Source organism: Agelaius tricolor, unplaced genomic scaffold (assembly GCF_023055355.1).
Source record: "Agelaius tricolor isolate 1412-34295 unplaced genomic scaffold, bAgeTri1.0.p SCAF_18, whole genome shotgun sequence".
Taxonomy (NCBI): Eukaryota; Metazoa; Chordata; class Aves; order Passeriformes; family Icteridae; genus Agelaius; species Agelaius tricolor.
The window spans coordinates 5,705,302-5,721,173 of record NW_027269278.1 but is presented as its reverse complement, the minus strand read 5'-3'; the positions used below and the strand labels follow the sequence as shown (position 1 = coordinate 5,721,173).

Here is a 15,872-nt window from a genome sequence, read left to right as displayed (position 1 = left end):
TATTAATGCAGTGCATTTGTATTCTGTACTAATTTCCTCCAGAGAGTGTTTGTGTGTGTGCATAGAGTTGTGTTTTCCTGGATTGTGTGGATGGATGAAAACAAAACATACAGGGAAATATCGGAGTACTTTGTTCTCCTTTTGTGTAGCATTGCTATTATTCCCCAAGTAATTCTTGTTATAAAGCTGAAGCTTTGTATTTCAATCTGGGAAAAAAGAAAAGGCATTGTTTAAAAAACAATGTAGAGGCAGGAATTTGAGTCCTGACAGAATGCTGTAAACACAGAGAATGAAATCCTTAGCAGGTTGCTTGAGTGTGGTTATGTCGAGGGTGGTGCATCCTCACTGCTCTAAGTACACACTGGATAAAGAGTATTTATGTGTGCACTTATAACAAAAGGAGAAATTGTATTGACAATGTGGACAAAGAATTTTTGAAGAGTTGTTTACTGTTTGCTGGAGTAGAGGAATAGTAAAAAACCTCCTATAGTATATAAATGTGTATAGTCACCATTTCTTTATCATTTTTACTTTTTAATTAATTTTTATTAATCAGACCAAGCCAAAATTCTGAATCTGATCCTCATATTTGGATGAGAGGAGGGAACAGATGTGAATTTTAGCATTCAAATATGTCCTGGCTATCTGACTGGCTCTCTGCTGGCTATTTTTTATGGTTTTAATCACTTCCTCAAGTACATGACACATTCTTGATCTGGGCCACCAACACTTTTCCATCTTGGCATGAAGCAATAAGGAATTATTTCTCTGTGTAGGTGCAGGTGCAATGCAGAATTATCCTGAGTGCTCATGGCTTTCTAATTCAAATGAGACAATCACAGAAGGTTGTACCAATCCACTAACAGCTGAGAACACCCCTGAAATATCCAAGTAAACATCCTACAAGAAGTGTTCTCACATTGACCCTAAAGGCACTTTTATACATCTGAAAGTTTCTTGTGAAGCTCTGTTTAAAATATCATCTTTACTTCAGACTTTCTTGTCTTCTGCAGGACACTCTAGCCCTGAAAAGCTTTCTTATCCTCCTACACTCCATATTCAGCTTGCTCTTGATTACAGTTATTTCACCCCTGTAAGGATTCTACTTCCAAAAATACATATAAAAGCTTTTATTTCTGTGCTATTCAGCAGAAAATAACCACAGCATGGAGGCCACAGAAAACTGTAGATCCTGTGTTCTGCCTGCATTAAACAGTGGAGAACTAAAGCCACCAAACCATTCCCACCCACCTCTGTGTGTCTGTCCTCTGCAGACCTGAAATGGAGCTTTCTGTCTCGAATAAGCTCTTCCACTTGGTTTACAAAATCTGATCTTCATACTCCAAAACAACATTTTGTCTGATTATTTAGAAAACTCTAGACTCAATGTCTTCCACAATCACTTCCAATGAGGGTCTTGTCCTGACAGGAGGAAAGAAAAAAAGGAAAAATGCAGTTCTGGATTTAAATCCCTGTCCCAAACAAGAGGGTATAATAATTTAGAAATACTTTTCTTCTAGATTATCAAGGCTTTACTTCCAGTTTTAGCTGGAGATCCTTGAGCCAGACTTAAAAAAGCATTTTCAGGAAGATTCAGCAGTGTCTGATTTGGTCAGTTCCAGAACTTCCAGAGGAGACACTAATCCTGATTGTTCCCAGTTCATGAAGAAGGGGACAGAGGGGACAATGAGGCAAAATGCCAAATGGTCAGGCTTATTTACTTGGACTTCTTTTATTTTTCCTTCAGGAATTAGAGTTCCTAGATTATCTTTAGCTGGTTAAGCAAGAAGGGGCAATGTTTGAGAATCTCTCAGTTTAGCTGAAAGGAGACATCCCACATCCTTGTGTTCCAGAAAGTGATTTTTATTATAAATAAAACAAGTTTTATTTTAAAAAGTGTAAAAATAGGGCAGTGTATCAATAGTTAGATATGGGTTTAGTGATTTTTATTTCCCATTAGGTGATTTGAGTACACTTTTATGGAATCTAACCTAAATATTTATTTTGAACAATATTTATTGTTGTCAATATAACAAATGTGAGAAGAATAAAACTGCAGGAAAATGTTGCCATGTTCCTGCTAATTAAAGGTTGTACAAAGTAGAGACACAGGAAGTGGCTATGGAGGGAGGGGGAGTTTTGGCCATTCAACCAACCCTTACAGCAAACCCATCTTTTTTAAAATTTTTAATATATTGACATTTTTCAGCAGGAAAATCCAAGTGATATATTTCCCTGTGGAGTGGAATTTCCTACCAATAGATGAAATTTTTCCTTTAGCATGGAGGTTGATCATCACTGTAGCCCCGTTTTGAGTACAAGTTCAATTAGTGAAATTTACATCTTAATATCTAAAAAATTTTCTCTGGCATCATTTGATTTTCTTCTGCCTGCATGGTTTTTAAATGTTCCCCCTTAGTCACCTCTGCACCATATTAAAGAGCTCTCCTTTTGCAGAGCTGAACACCAGCTTCTCCTGGCAGTTTATTTCTTCAGCAGCCTTACCCCAGCTGACAGAGCCCTCTCATTCTCTGGTCTGTGCGTCCCAAATTAGCACCAGGACCTCCACAGGGCAGGGGATGAGGCTCTCTCTGGATTCCACTTTTCTGGATGCTTTGTTCATCAGCTTGATGGAGTTAGAGATGGGATTTTATGTCAGAAAGGTCAGGTAATCTGATTTCTGCATCTTGGCACAGAGTGGATCTTTATCTAATTATTCCTGTGTAAGAGGAATGACTTGTTTTTATGAGTTTTTATGAATAGTATATTTTGGAAATCCATTCAGTCTGAGTTTAAAGATTTTAGGAGATGAGAATGAAAAAATTCACTTGGTCATTTTTTCCAGCGATTAATTGATGTTAATGTGACATATCATTGGAGTAGAAAAAGAAAAAATATTCTGACATGACTTTAATAGGAAAATTCTCAGCTTTAGAAATAAGAGATATTTCATTGTGTTTAATTTTTCTTTTTATTTATGAGTTACTGGAAATATTTTTTGATAATCTGAATTGGAGAGGTTCTAGTAATAAATTCCATTAACTATTCTGTTTACTATCTAAAAACCATCAGAATGAGATTCTGTTGCTTTGTTTTAAGGAGTTTTTTGTATATTATTTTAGGATTTGGGTTTGATTTTTTGGTTTTTTTTCATTTTTGTTCTCTGTAAAGGAAGTGATAAAACTGAGTGATATCCATGGGTTTTCTTTAAATTTTTTACCATCTTAAAACAGGTCTTTCAGTAAAAGGGTGCACATATAAACCAACACAAGATGTATATTTAGGAAACAGCAGTTGCTGCAGAGCAGAGCCCTCTGAGATTTCAAAATCTAGGAGGGGTGTTTCAAATAATGTTTAGGTTTTGAACTGAGACTGCACAGGATGAATTTCACTGCCAGAAATGTGGAAATGAGGAACTCCAGTGTACATCTAGGAGTGTTTAATAATAGGGTTTAAAAAAAATTACTTTATTGTGTCATTCACAATTCAAAGACAATCAAAAACAACACACAGTATCAGAGGAGTTTATTGCCTTAAATTTTATGATGTTTTCCTTGCAAACTGTTGGGTTTTTTTCATTAGAGTAAAAAAAAAAATCATGTACTCCCCTACTTCAGAACTTGTGAGACCAAGCAACTTTGTGGATTTTCTTCATCTTCTCATATTTTAATAATTTTCTTGCTGCTGTAGAGAAGATGGTAATAGAATGGGCACAACATTCTGGGAAAAGCATCTAAAATTTCAAATGGTGGTAGAAAACCCCTGAGGAAAAATATTTCCATCACAAAGTGTTCTCTTTTCAAGGAATCTTTGAAGTCTGTCATAGGACTCCACATTCAAAAATCTCCATGCTTTGTTTCTTTTTTAAATTAATCATTTGAACATTTTGGGGGCTTCAAATGTTTACTGGTGATTATTAAGACACTGAAGTACTGCAGAAGACTCATGAGGCTGCATATTTACCCTCATAGCCTTTTTATATTTTATTTTGACAAACCATCAATTGGAATTTTTAATTCCAACTATTCTCAAATGTTACAGCATTTTTACACAGTATATTATCAAAGTATCTAGTCCTTTGATAAGGGTAATTAAACATGCCAAGTTTGTTTCCACAGCCCTAAGTCTGCAATTGCTTCGTCTTTGGTTCTGCTCATGGCTGACTTCAGCTCTCTCTGTTTATTCCCAGCAAAGCCAATGGCAGTGCTCCATCCCTCTAAATGGGGGCATATTTAGATCAGAATTCATGATAAACCATTATTTTGGGATAGATAATAAAGCAATGCACATTAGAAAGTGCAATCACAGGTAAAAAAAGTCCACATTGATTATTGATGAGAGTTGTCTGATTAGAACAAGAGTGTTGTTTGTCCTTTACTTGGGGTGATGGAGGAAATAAAAAGAGCATCCCTATTTATCTGGAAAAAAAATATTTGAATAAGTTACATGAAATGATTATTTTAAAAGAAATTAAATGTAGCATAGACTTTGTGCATTTTAACCAAGTTTAAATGTAGGTTTTGTGAGATTTTACAAACTCATACCTGCCAGATAGTAAGTGGTTGTTTTGAAAGAAACTCTTCTTGGAATTAGAACTCAAATGTTATGGTTGTGAGATCATTTTCCCTGTCTTTAAGCTGGCACTGAGTAAGGTGTTTATTTTTTTTTTTTCTTTTTCTAGCCAGGGAATGGCAAGGAATTCTCTAACATTCTTTAATTGTCTTGATTTCACAACATAATGCCAGCTTTGTGTCACGCACCCTGCCTGATGCTTTTTATTTTCTTTCTCATTGGGAGTGCTGGGACTGCAGGGGCCGTGAATTTGTCATTGGAATACATCCTACCATAAATTTCGGTTCACAGAGCAGGGTCCTCTTTATTTTAGATTTGTGTAGAAGCAAACAAATTGCAAGTATTAAAATAAAGGCAGTAGTGATAGCTCAGGAATAAGGTTTAGACTTGGTTGTCTGTGCCAGGGAGTACATTAGTGAAAAATAAAAGCATGTGAAATGGCGTGCTACTGACATGGGCTGATTATGATAATGCCTTAGTACAAATTTTTGAAAATCAGATACTACAGAAATATACCATTAACTTTATGTTAATAAAATATTTTGCTTGATGCCTTTTAAATTATTCATTTGAAGTAGTCTAAAAATATAAAAGAACTCTTATTATCATTCAATTTACATGATTACTTCAAGTTCACTTTTTTGGTTTAACATAAACAGAGTATAAAATCCCCATCAAGGTTTTAGATATTTAAAGTGTATCATTTTTATGCAAAAATTGGAGCCTGTTAGGATGTTAAGGTTGTCATTAGTACAAATGTAACTCCAATTTCTGATTTGAAACTGTTTTACACATAGAAATTACTGCGTTTGCTGATTTGTCTCATTATTTCTACTTTGATTATTCATATACTCTATTGAAAAACACAGTTTTACAAAATAAAAGCTTAAAAACTATAAACTGACTTAATACTGCTATGAGCCTTTCTTGTCAGTAACACAGGAATGAAGGGAGCCAGGGAAGGAGACATTTGGCTTATTGAATATGGGAGTTGTTATTTTCTAGGTAAGCTGAGCTTTCTCTGACAGTGGCATCAATCCCAGTGTGGCTGAGGCACACTAGAACTCACCAAAAATTTCTAGTGGTGCAGAGTTTTATTTTTTTTTAATAAGGAGGACCTCATGAGCCCTAGCAGGGAGGCTGAGAGAGGTTTCTGCATCATCTGCTGATGGCTGAAATTTGGAGAAGGTGTTACCTGACCCTCTGCTGTCTCTGACAGTGTGAGATCACAGACTCAAACAACTTTCTGACATTTATCATCACTTTTGTTTCCTAAAATTGGTGACAGCTTCTTGAGGCTGAATGATATTTTTTTGTTTTCCTTTCTACTTCTATTTGACTGTGAAGTCTATTTCCTTTGGCAATAGAGACGATTTTAACAGCACAGACTTGTCCTCAGGCTCCTGAGTCTCATTTGTCCATCTCCAGGAACACTCAGTCCCTCCAACACCCAGGGTCCCCCTCCACGAGGCCCCCGGGCTCAGCAAGGGGTGGGAAGAGGATGCTGCTTGCAAAAGCCAACTCTCAGCACTCAGTTTTGTAGTGATGGAAGAGAATTTTATTTGGGACTTCCTGTGGAGAGCTGTGTGCACAGAGGATTGCAGGGCGAGGGAGATAAACCTCGGCACTGGAGTGCGGCCACGAAATGAATGAGGCAGCTCTGCAGTCATTCACAGGGGATCCAGCCTGAAATCAGCTCAGCCTGCATTGCCATCAGCCAGCATATGCAGGGGATTCTCACAGCTGCTGTGCTCGAGCCTTGTTTGTTGGAGGAGGTCACAGAAAATAGATGGTTTCATTTCTTATTTCTGAGAGCCATCTCTGTTTTCTGTGCTACGGACTTAATCCCCACCAAAGCCACTCTGGCTGAGAAACACTAGACAGTGTTATTTCCCTCTGATTAGCACTTTTTCCCAAATGGTTGTTTAATCTCCATATCTGGGTTAATTTGAAATAGCAACTGAGAACACAGAGACTTCCAAGAAGGAAGGAAATATATTGTACTGCTTTGCTAAAAAATTATCTTCACAAAGTAAAAGCAGTTGGATGAAGTGTTCACTGTTAAAAGGCTCTTTCCAGGCCTGCTACCATTCACTATTTCAGAGTTTACAGACAGAAAATGTAGTCATTCCTAAAGGGAGGTCCAGAAGCAAGATCTTTTCTTTCTTTAAACTCAGAAGTCGTCTTGTGGTGCATCATATCAGGTCATGTCAGCCAAACAGGGACTTGGTTTAGTGATGGCCTTGGCAGTGCTGGGTTAACATTTGGACTTGGTGACCCTAAAGGTCTTTTCCATCCTAAGGGGTACTATGATTATTCCCTGTTATAACAGTTTGGATCCATCAGCAACTTTTTTTTAAAAACTGACATCATAGGGGAAAAAACCCAAAACCTTCAGCATTTAATACCTATTTCCACATTCAGTTTTCATCTTGCATTGTACAACTGTCTTAGCTGAGAGTAAAAAATGCTAAATTTAGTGCTTGTACACTACATGACCCTACTAGCTGGAGAGAAAGCAGGCTGTTATGCAACTAAGAGTGATTTTACTTTGTGCATCATCTTCTAGCTTCAGGGGTTTTTTAAAGTTTGATTTAGTTTCTTTTTTAGCTCTTATTTTCTTTGTTACTTTGTTCTCCTTTTCTTTTGGTCAGCTCTCACAAGGCTCACGCCAAGGTGTGAAATGCTCAGCATTGTTTTGCAGCAGTATTTGTCTCTCTGGGAGGAATCAGAGTTTGTTTCACTGGCAACTCTGAAATCACCTCTGGGTCTGTCATGTGGTTAAGCTGCAGATGGTTTGCATGAGTTGCTTGTTTGAACTGCATGAAATGTCCCTCTGGAGTCTGCTGTGATTCTGAGGAATATATGCACTATCAGTCACATGAAAACCAATCCATGTTTCACTTTTCTGTGACATTAATCCTCACTAGCCATAGGTTTGGTAGTACAGTTCAGCTGCTTCTTCAGGTGAGGGGAGAGGCACTGGTGGGATGCCACAGGGAGCTATAACAAACCTTTCACAGGCATCACAGCCTGTGCAAACCTCAGGAGGTACCACTGCAGATAGTCAGGGATGGATGGGGAAGAAAATTCTCACAAACAAGTTGATGTCAAGTATCATATTGGAAAGGAAACTTTTTCTCTCTCAATGGATTGCCAATACAAGGAGGTTTCAAATAAACACAATAAGTAGTTTTCTCCTCTGCAGTAGTTTTTAAAGGATGAATTCTCTTTTTCAGAGGGGTATATATAAAACTGATGCTGTGGTGGTCAGGCTGCTTTTCTTCAGTGTGGTAACATTTTTATACTCAGCCATGCTTGATATGAAAGCCACAGGCAATGCTGCAGCTTGCTGTTGATGGTTTGTCACTCACAGAGTTTCCCTGGCACAATTTCTGTATATGCAAATACAACGGCTTGTCATGCCGCTAGATATTTTAAATGTCAAAAAACTCTGGTTACCCTGAACACCAGCACAGGATTACAGCCTTGCATGGCATGGTGGCTCAGAGAGAGATTACAGAGCAGCTGCAACAATAGTCATGCTTCACATTGAAAATACAGAATACACTTAGGAGGAGAGAGAGAATGCATCAATTATTGAATTTATGAATTTAGGGCTCTTCATGAAAGGTGTTCAGTTATCATTTCAGTTATCATTTCAGGGGTCTCATCTCTAATTACTGTTAACCTAAGACACAGCACATTGTGATTAGAGACAGCAGGGCAATGCTTTCAAAAAGTTTGTTCATCATTTAAATGCTGAATGACCACACTTTCAAATATTTTCATTATGTGAAATATTGACCACTTTAAATGTCTGGAGAGAAATTCCAGAAGGGACACCCTTGAGTGCTTAGTCCTTCTAAAAATCTCCCATTTATTTTTATCAAACTTCAAAAATCTCAAAATAAAATTTCTGTTACTCAGATTCAGGATTTAGCTGTCTCACTGATTTTCTAATTAAATATATTCTATGCTATTTCAAAAATGCTGATTAATATTTTAGATTCCAGAGGCTGTAACTCTAACAGAATATTGGAATCCCACTAAAATGGGATATTTAATTTGACACAACATGGAACAGGAGGACAGAAGGCTAGGCTGGACAAACTCTGGGTAAATAAGGTGATAACTGAACTACAAACATAGCTGAGTTCAATTAGACTTGGAATTGTCAGTCTTAAGCTGTAGATGAGATGCAGAAGTATTTTACTAATGAGTTGCTTTCAAGAAGAAGTAATGGCTTTGGTGTGAAAATCTGCAAGCCAACCTTGTTGCAATAGGTGACTTTCCTACCTTAAAAAAAGTTTGCTTTCATCCTGTGGCACAACACTCGGATTGCAAGACTGAGAGCTGCATTTCTCCTTATTTTCATCCAAGAGCCAGCCCCATGCTCAGCTGTGTGTATCACAAGGCAGGCTGTGGTCAGCTGTCACACCTCTGTGATGCTCTGGGGACAGAATGTGAAACCATGGGGTCTACAAATTGCAGGATACAAACTTTGCACCTTCCTTATTTCCTCTTTCTCTTCTAGGAAGTTGCAAATTAAAGAGAAAAGAGGAGTTTCTGCTGTTCAGAAGCTCACAGCGACTCTGGGAGTCTGGAACTGTTTGCCAATGGCAGCTTGGTTTTATTTGTGTGGAAATTGCTCAGCTCTGACATTTGTAGTATGATTGTTGCTCTGCTCAGGTCCTTCCCTGATATATTGATCTGTGCTTTCTTTTCTGCTAACAAGGTATTCCATCCTCATTTAAAAATCCTTGAAATTAGCAAAAGGCATCACCATAATATTTTGGTGTAAACTGGGGATTTACAAATTGCTGAAAGGTCATAATGTGTGTAGGAAAAAATGTGCTCTGGCTTCCAATCCTGGCAGTGCTCATCCAAAAGCAGAGGCGCCTCCCATGCAAGCCTAAAGTGTGGGCTCATGTTCTGAATTTGCTTTCCCCTCTCATTAGCAGAGTTAGAAAAAACATCTTTGGCAAAGAGCTGCCTTGCATAGCGCTGGAGAGTGCAGGTTTTGCTGCCATCCTACACCCTCCTGGGTGTGAAATATGCTGGGAAATGATCCCACACTACCTGTGAGCAGCTGGGGAGTCTCCTGTGCTGGACCAGCACTAAACCAAGCTTAGGCAGGTCTGTCCTGAGGGAGGAGCCCTGCACCTCCCTCCTCTGCACCATACGCAAGTGTAGAAAAGCAGATCATGTAGAAATTAAACTAGCAGTTTGTCTAAAATATACTAGATATGATTTTATAGATAATATTGAATAATATGAAATATAACAGTAAATCCCAAGTCAGTTTTTAATTTATAAGGAATTGGTTGATGATATCTTGCAGAAGTTGTACAGATGCAGATCAAGATGGGTATTTTTTTTTATTTCAGCACTCATAAAGTTTAGTGGCAACTTCTGAAAATGTTTTGGGAGCTGTAGTCCATTTCTCAATTGTTGCATGTCTGTACTACCAAAAAAGATGCATTTTTTCATATTTTCTAAGGAGAGAACCAGAAAAGCACTCAACAGTGAGTGAACGATTTCCATGCTAAATCCCATGCATTACCCTTCACTTCATTTGGAGAAGTGAAATTTCTCACTCATGAGAGACCAGGCTGTTGGGACCTACAAAATCTGTGTGGATCAGGATGATAACAGACTGTGCCATACATGGAAATATATTTTGCCAAAAGCTTCACTAGCAAATGTTTTGCTTCATTTATAAATTTCAGACCTAAAACACTACCAATATTCTCTTAAGAGATCCTGACTGAAATTTAATATGGATTTCTTCAAACAACATAGAGGGTTAAGACAGCAGGAGAAAAGAGAAGTTTTACAGGAACTGTTTATTTATTAAGCAGGGCACATAGCTGGAAATGGAAATGGATTAGGTATGCTGGCAGATCATCAAGGATCATAGAGGAGTTTAACGTGGTTTGACATTTTTCTATAGGGCTCTGTTTCATAACTATTGAGAAGTAGTTGTTGATAGCTGCCATAAAGGAGGAGTCACTCCCAAGCAGCAGAAATTACCAGCAGTATGCACAAAATATCAGAATTCATTTTGGATGTCAATAAGTAAAAATAACAAAAAAATGGACATGAATGTATGAATAAAAACTTCTTATTGCTCTTTAAAAAAAAACACAACTTGTAGAGTCACTTGGAAATGTAGAGAATAATAGATGTGCTGTTTAGATGTAAAAAAGAAAAAAATATTGTAGAAAAATATTCTAAAAGTTATTTTCAACATCTTGGATTAACTCCATTTGAAAATTAGCTATCAAACATTTAGCTACCAAAAAATATGGACAATAGCTACCCGCTTGCTTTTCAGGATTTTTTACCTTTCCTTTCTTCCTTTCTTTCTTAAACTGTGACTGAATTTCTCATGGCTTATTCTTCATCCACCCCTAATTTGTTTCCATATTTTAATTCATTTAAGGCTACTAAAATTACTGACTTGCACAATATTCTGAATTTTTAGCTGAACACAGGGAGCAAAAGCCACTGCTTGAATATATAACTGACCATGTACTGCTAAACCAACAACACTCAGCTGAGTGTAATAGCCAAAAATGCCTGGTGCAGTCACAGTTCATGAAGTCTTGTTCATTTGATGAGGAAACCTTCATGATGCACTTAATGCAAGAGAAATCCAGGCTGTTGAACATTAGGAGTCCCTTAAATGCACTCTGAGGCAGCATCTGATTCTTTATTGTCCTACAACCTGTACCAGACTTGCATTGTTGCACTCACGTGTTCAGTTCCTGCTTAATATTTTCACTCAATAAATATGGATTTGGCTTATATATGAACTGTTTACTATTTATGTTCTTTTTGCCCTTTTTTTCCATTTGAAATTCTTAAGTGTGTTGAGGAAGAAAACTGACTTATCATGAGCAGAGTTACTTGAATGTAATTTTCTTTTGTCATCTGGTTGCCTGCAAGTCCATTTGCAAGAATAGTAGTTTAACTGTGAACTGAATCTTTTTAACAGATATATGTATGCTCTGTGTGTGTATGTGTTTAGAAAAATAGCAACTTCTCATTCCAGTTCTTGGAGAACTCATGTAAATCTTCATCTGACTCAGATGGCCAAATTTTTCACATGTAAAGATTCATCAGAAACCTCATGTAGTCTCTAAGTTCCTCTGTAAAAGGTCAAAATTATTTTTCCTACCAGAAAAATTGGTGATCCAAATCAGATTTTCAGATATTTATCCTTAATAAAGGGGCATTAAAAATTATTGCAATTAAAATATTGTGACTTTGCAGGGGGGTGATGATTTTAATGAGGAAAAGCACAAAAACTATCCCCTGCCTCCACGTTTAGTTTACACACTGTCTTTCTTTAGATGAAGTATTCTGCTTTGTTAAAAAGGATAATTTTTCTAAAAAAATGTAGGAAGGAAAGAAAATGGTCAAAACCTCAGCTATTATTATATGGGTAGCTAGAGAGAGGAATGAAATTCCTACAAGTGCCCAAGTTTTTATTAAAACTGCTAATGTCTTTTCTATTTAGATGCACGTAAAATAAACAGCACATCAAATTTAATACATATATATAATCGATGATCTGAGATAAACTGTAGCCTTTATTCCAAATTTGTAAGCATTATTCTCGTTTATAATTGCATTTTCCATTGTGAGGCAAACACAATAGGAATTCTCACATTATTAAAAAAAAAGATATAAAATCTAGAGAACAATTATTCACTGCAGTTGCCTGTAATCTTCCAGAATCTTTTTCCTTTTGTGCAGATACTCCCTTAAAAGTACATTAATAAAGAGTAAATCTAAACAAGATAAGAAGAGTAAATTAGAAGCCTTCTCAATACATTTTCTTCCCCACAGCCGGAATTATAAAATAATTTTGTTTCTTTTTTCCAGTTCTTTGCTGTTGCCCAGCCAACACCTGAGGGATCACGAACAAACCTTGGAGTAAGTAATTAAAATTCAAAGCTCCAGCATTCAGATGGTTTTTACACTTTCTTTTGCTTCCAACTAGCAAGGAATTTTCCAGACAAGCTTTTAATTAACAGGTGAGCTTAACTGATATGTGAATTTTCTTTAAATGGAAAGGATATCAGTGAGAAGTATGGCAGGACTCTTTCATACTCACAGTTTAAGACCATTAGTTTGTTTGCATGTTGATGAATGTTTTCTTTAGTGAATAAATCAAACTGAAAATACAAGCATTGGGAAAAGGTGAGGCAGAATTAACTGGAATTCTGCTGATTTTCATAGCACCTCCTCAAAGGAAACTCTACCTCAGCTCTATCTGACAGATTAGCCTGTGGTCTGGAGTAAGAAACAAGTGATGGAAATTCACAGGCACCAAGAGCAATCTGTTTTGCCTAAATAAACCTTACATGATTTCCTTAGGTTGGATTTAATTTCACCTGTTTGCCATCTAAAGCAGAGGTGACCACTGGATTTATGTTGCAGCAAGAGGAGATTCAGAGTGGTGAATCCACCTAAAAATGAGAAGAGCCATGTTCTGTATGTGGCCAAAAGCTTGGCTGCAACGTGCCTGTATACCTACAAGTATTTATTCATTTGGAATTACATGTGAGCAATGACTGCTACAACAATGCTGTAGTCAAATACATAAAATTTGGGGTTCAGACAAGAACTTCAGAGCTCAGCCACACTTCTAATTACCAGAACACCCTGTGTCTCTGTGCACTGACCAGCCAGGGAACACGCCTGCCTTTTCTTCTAAAACAGATGGTGCTTTCAGCGTACTGTAAGGTCACCAAATTCAAGCTGTTACAAACCAAAAAACCAGCTCCAAAGTTGTGCAGCTCTCACAGAGATGGCCTTGCCAAGCAGCTCACTCTGCTGTAGTGGGGAGGAGCTGGTGCACTGGGCACAGTGGTGGCAGAATGTCACCGAGCGGCCGGGAGGCTGATCTAAGTCACTGCTTGGGACTGATCCAAGGATTGCAGAGCAAAGGCTTAAAGCCACCTTCAACTTCCCAGGAGTTGAATTTGGCATCATAATTCCAGCCCAAAGAGCTGGCTCAAAGCTTTATGAAATTGTAGAATATGTGAAAGCAAGCTGTGAAGATTTAATCCAGATAATATCACAGTGGTATAACGATGGGCTGGGGTAGCAACTGGGAGATTTGGCAGGGGCTGTGTTGCAAAATGGCCAGCATTTCCTTCCTCAGGATTATTATTTCTTTGTTAAAATAAAGGATAGGTTGTTAAAACAAATATTTTCAAAGTATTTCACCGTATAGTGAACAGTGAGCACTGCTGTACGCTGAGAAACAAATTAATGAGTCAAACATTGCAGCACTATCCACAGGGGCTCGTTTAAAAGCAAATGCATGACAGAGCTGGGAACCAGCTTAAATGCAAATGAGCGAATGTGATGAAATCTGTAATGTTTGATTCATTAATTTGTCTCTCATCGTACAGCAGTGATCATTGTTTAGCGTGTGCTACTAATGAAAGACCTTTATAGGCAAGGATTTCCAAATTTATAGATGAGCTTTAACAGAGTTCTGTCACAAAATCCTTCATGGCCATGAGATTCTTGCATCTGTACTAATTAGCTTTTTAACATAAGAATTTAATATATATATTAGTTTTCTTATTATGCAGGCTAGCAGATGGAAAGAAGGAGAGCCAGCATTATCTGATCCTCTAATTTTCAAAGGCCACCAGCAGCTAATATGTTTAAAGGAGAAAAATACTGGAAAAAATAATATCTTGGCTATGAGATAAAAAGAAAAGCCCTCTTCCCAGTCTTTATAAACAATTACTTTCCAGATTTTAATCTACTGATGAAACATGACTAAATCCCCAAAAGGCGTGGAGGAGGGTGTTCGGTGTTATTGTTTCCCTTTTATAGGAGTATAACTATGAAATGTCAATCTGACAGATACAATGGTAATTCATATTTAGTCCTGCACAGCAGTGGCATCAGCCTCTGTTTGTCTGCTCCTTCACTCTCAGCCTGTAGCTGGGATTCCCTTTGCAGTTGTTCCCTCTAAATTGGGGCAGATAGGACAGAAAAGTATGATTGAAGTAAACGGCCACTGTAAAGCATAATATGACATTTATAATTTAGGTTCTAAGGGCAAACAAAGTTTTACCTCGGTATCAGCATTTGCATCTTTACCTGCAGAAATTTGTACAGGTTCCTTCTTGTTTGTTTTTGCGTTTTGCTGGGATTCATCAGTGTGATGGTGACTTTGCTTAGTAAGGATCACCACATGGCATTTTGAGAGGTGGGTGGCACGAACCTCCCAGTCCACCAGGAAAAAAGAAAGAGTCTTTTGTAGCATATCAGCAGCACAGAATAAAAAATTGGCTCAGTTAGGAACCACATTTCCAAGACTCCTGCTCCAAATCCAAACAACATGCACCAGGCCAATCTGTCTATTTATTTCCATTCTGTATTTACAGTGTGGTGACATTTAGGCAAGTACAGTGCTAATTGCCTTGCAGGTACCTCTTGGTATTGACATCTGCAATTAATCACTAAGCAGGCAACTCTGGATTCAAACATTCTGATTTTGATCACGTCGCCCTAGAAATGTGATATATTTACCAGCTTCTGGAGCCCTTGTTTTCTGACAGGACACTTTCTGTTCTCTTGGCTTTTTCTGAGATTGCAAACCAAGATGTCAAATAATGTCTGCTACAAAACAGCGAGGTCTTGGGGGCAGCTGGGGATGGTTGTAATGCCATTGGTAATGACATGTAAAGGTTCTTCTGTGAAAACGACTGTCTAAAATAATAGAAAATCTGGTTCTGCTGTAAACAGAATTTGGTTTTTACAGCCTACTATATACTGGAGCAAAAGAATACATGCTTTTTCAATGGTTACCAAAATTGATTGAAATAGGCATTTAGAAGTGTATGAATCATGACAAATATTTCCTCATTGAAAAGTTTCTGAAGCCTTCTGTCTGGAAGTCTTCTGTCTTTTCTTTTGTTGGCTGGGAAAACAGCCAACAAAAGAAAAGAAATCTGCGTGCAAAGATATCAAAAAGTAAATTCCATGAAGATTTTATTTCTGTTTTCATATAGCATTAGACTTCAATCTTTTTTTGCCTAAATCTCTTTTTCTATGTATAGTTTTTCATGGCAGTCAGTTAGTTTTCAGCTTCTCCAGCACTACTTAAACTTCCTTTCTCCACCCTATCTTACTGCAGACCAATGTCACTGTGTATTCTCTCAGGATTCAAAATTATTTTCAAATTTTTAAGAAAAAAACTTTTAGCCCATTACTAGCTAGTTCTGTTCTGCTAAAGCCAGGGGCAAAAATCCTCCTCA

At 37.5% G+C, this 15,872-nt stretch overlaps 1 protein-coding gene across 1 annotated transcript in view; it reads left to right on the top strand.

The window, feature by feature from the left end:
* Positions 1-15,872, top strand: part of TENM2 (teneurin transmembrane protein 2) — an 883,055-nt gene that overhangs the window by 209,679 nt on the left and 657,504 nt on the right. The window contains exon 3 of the mRNA XM_071443114.1: positions 12,469-12,519. The gene's annotated coding sequence lies outside the window, so the exon portion shown is untranslated. The remainder of the gene's footprint in view (positions 1-12,468; positions 12,520-15,872) is intronic.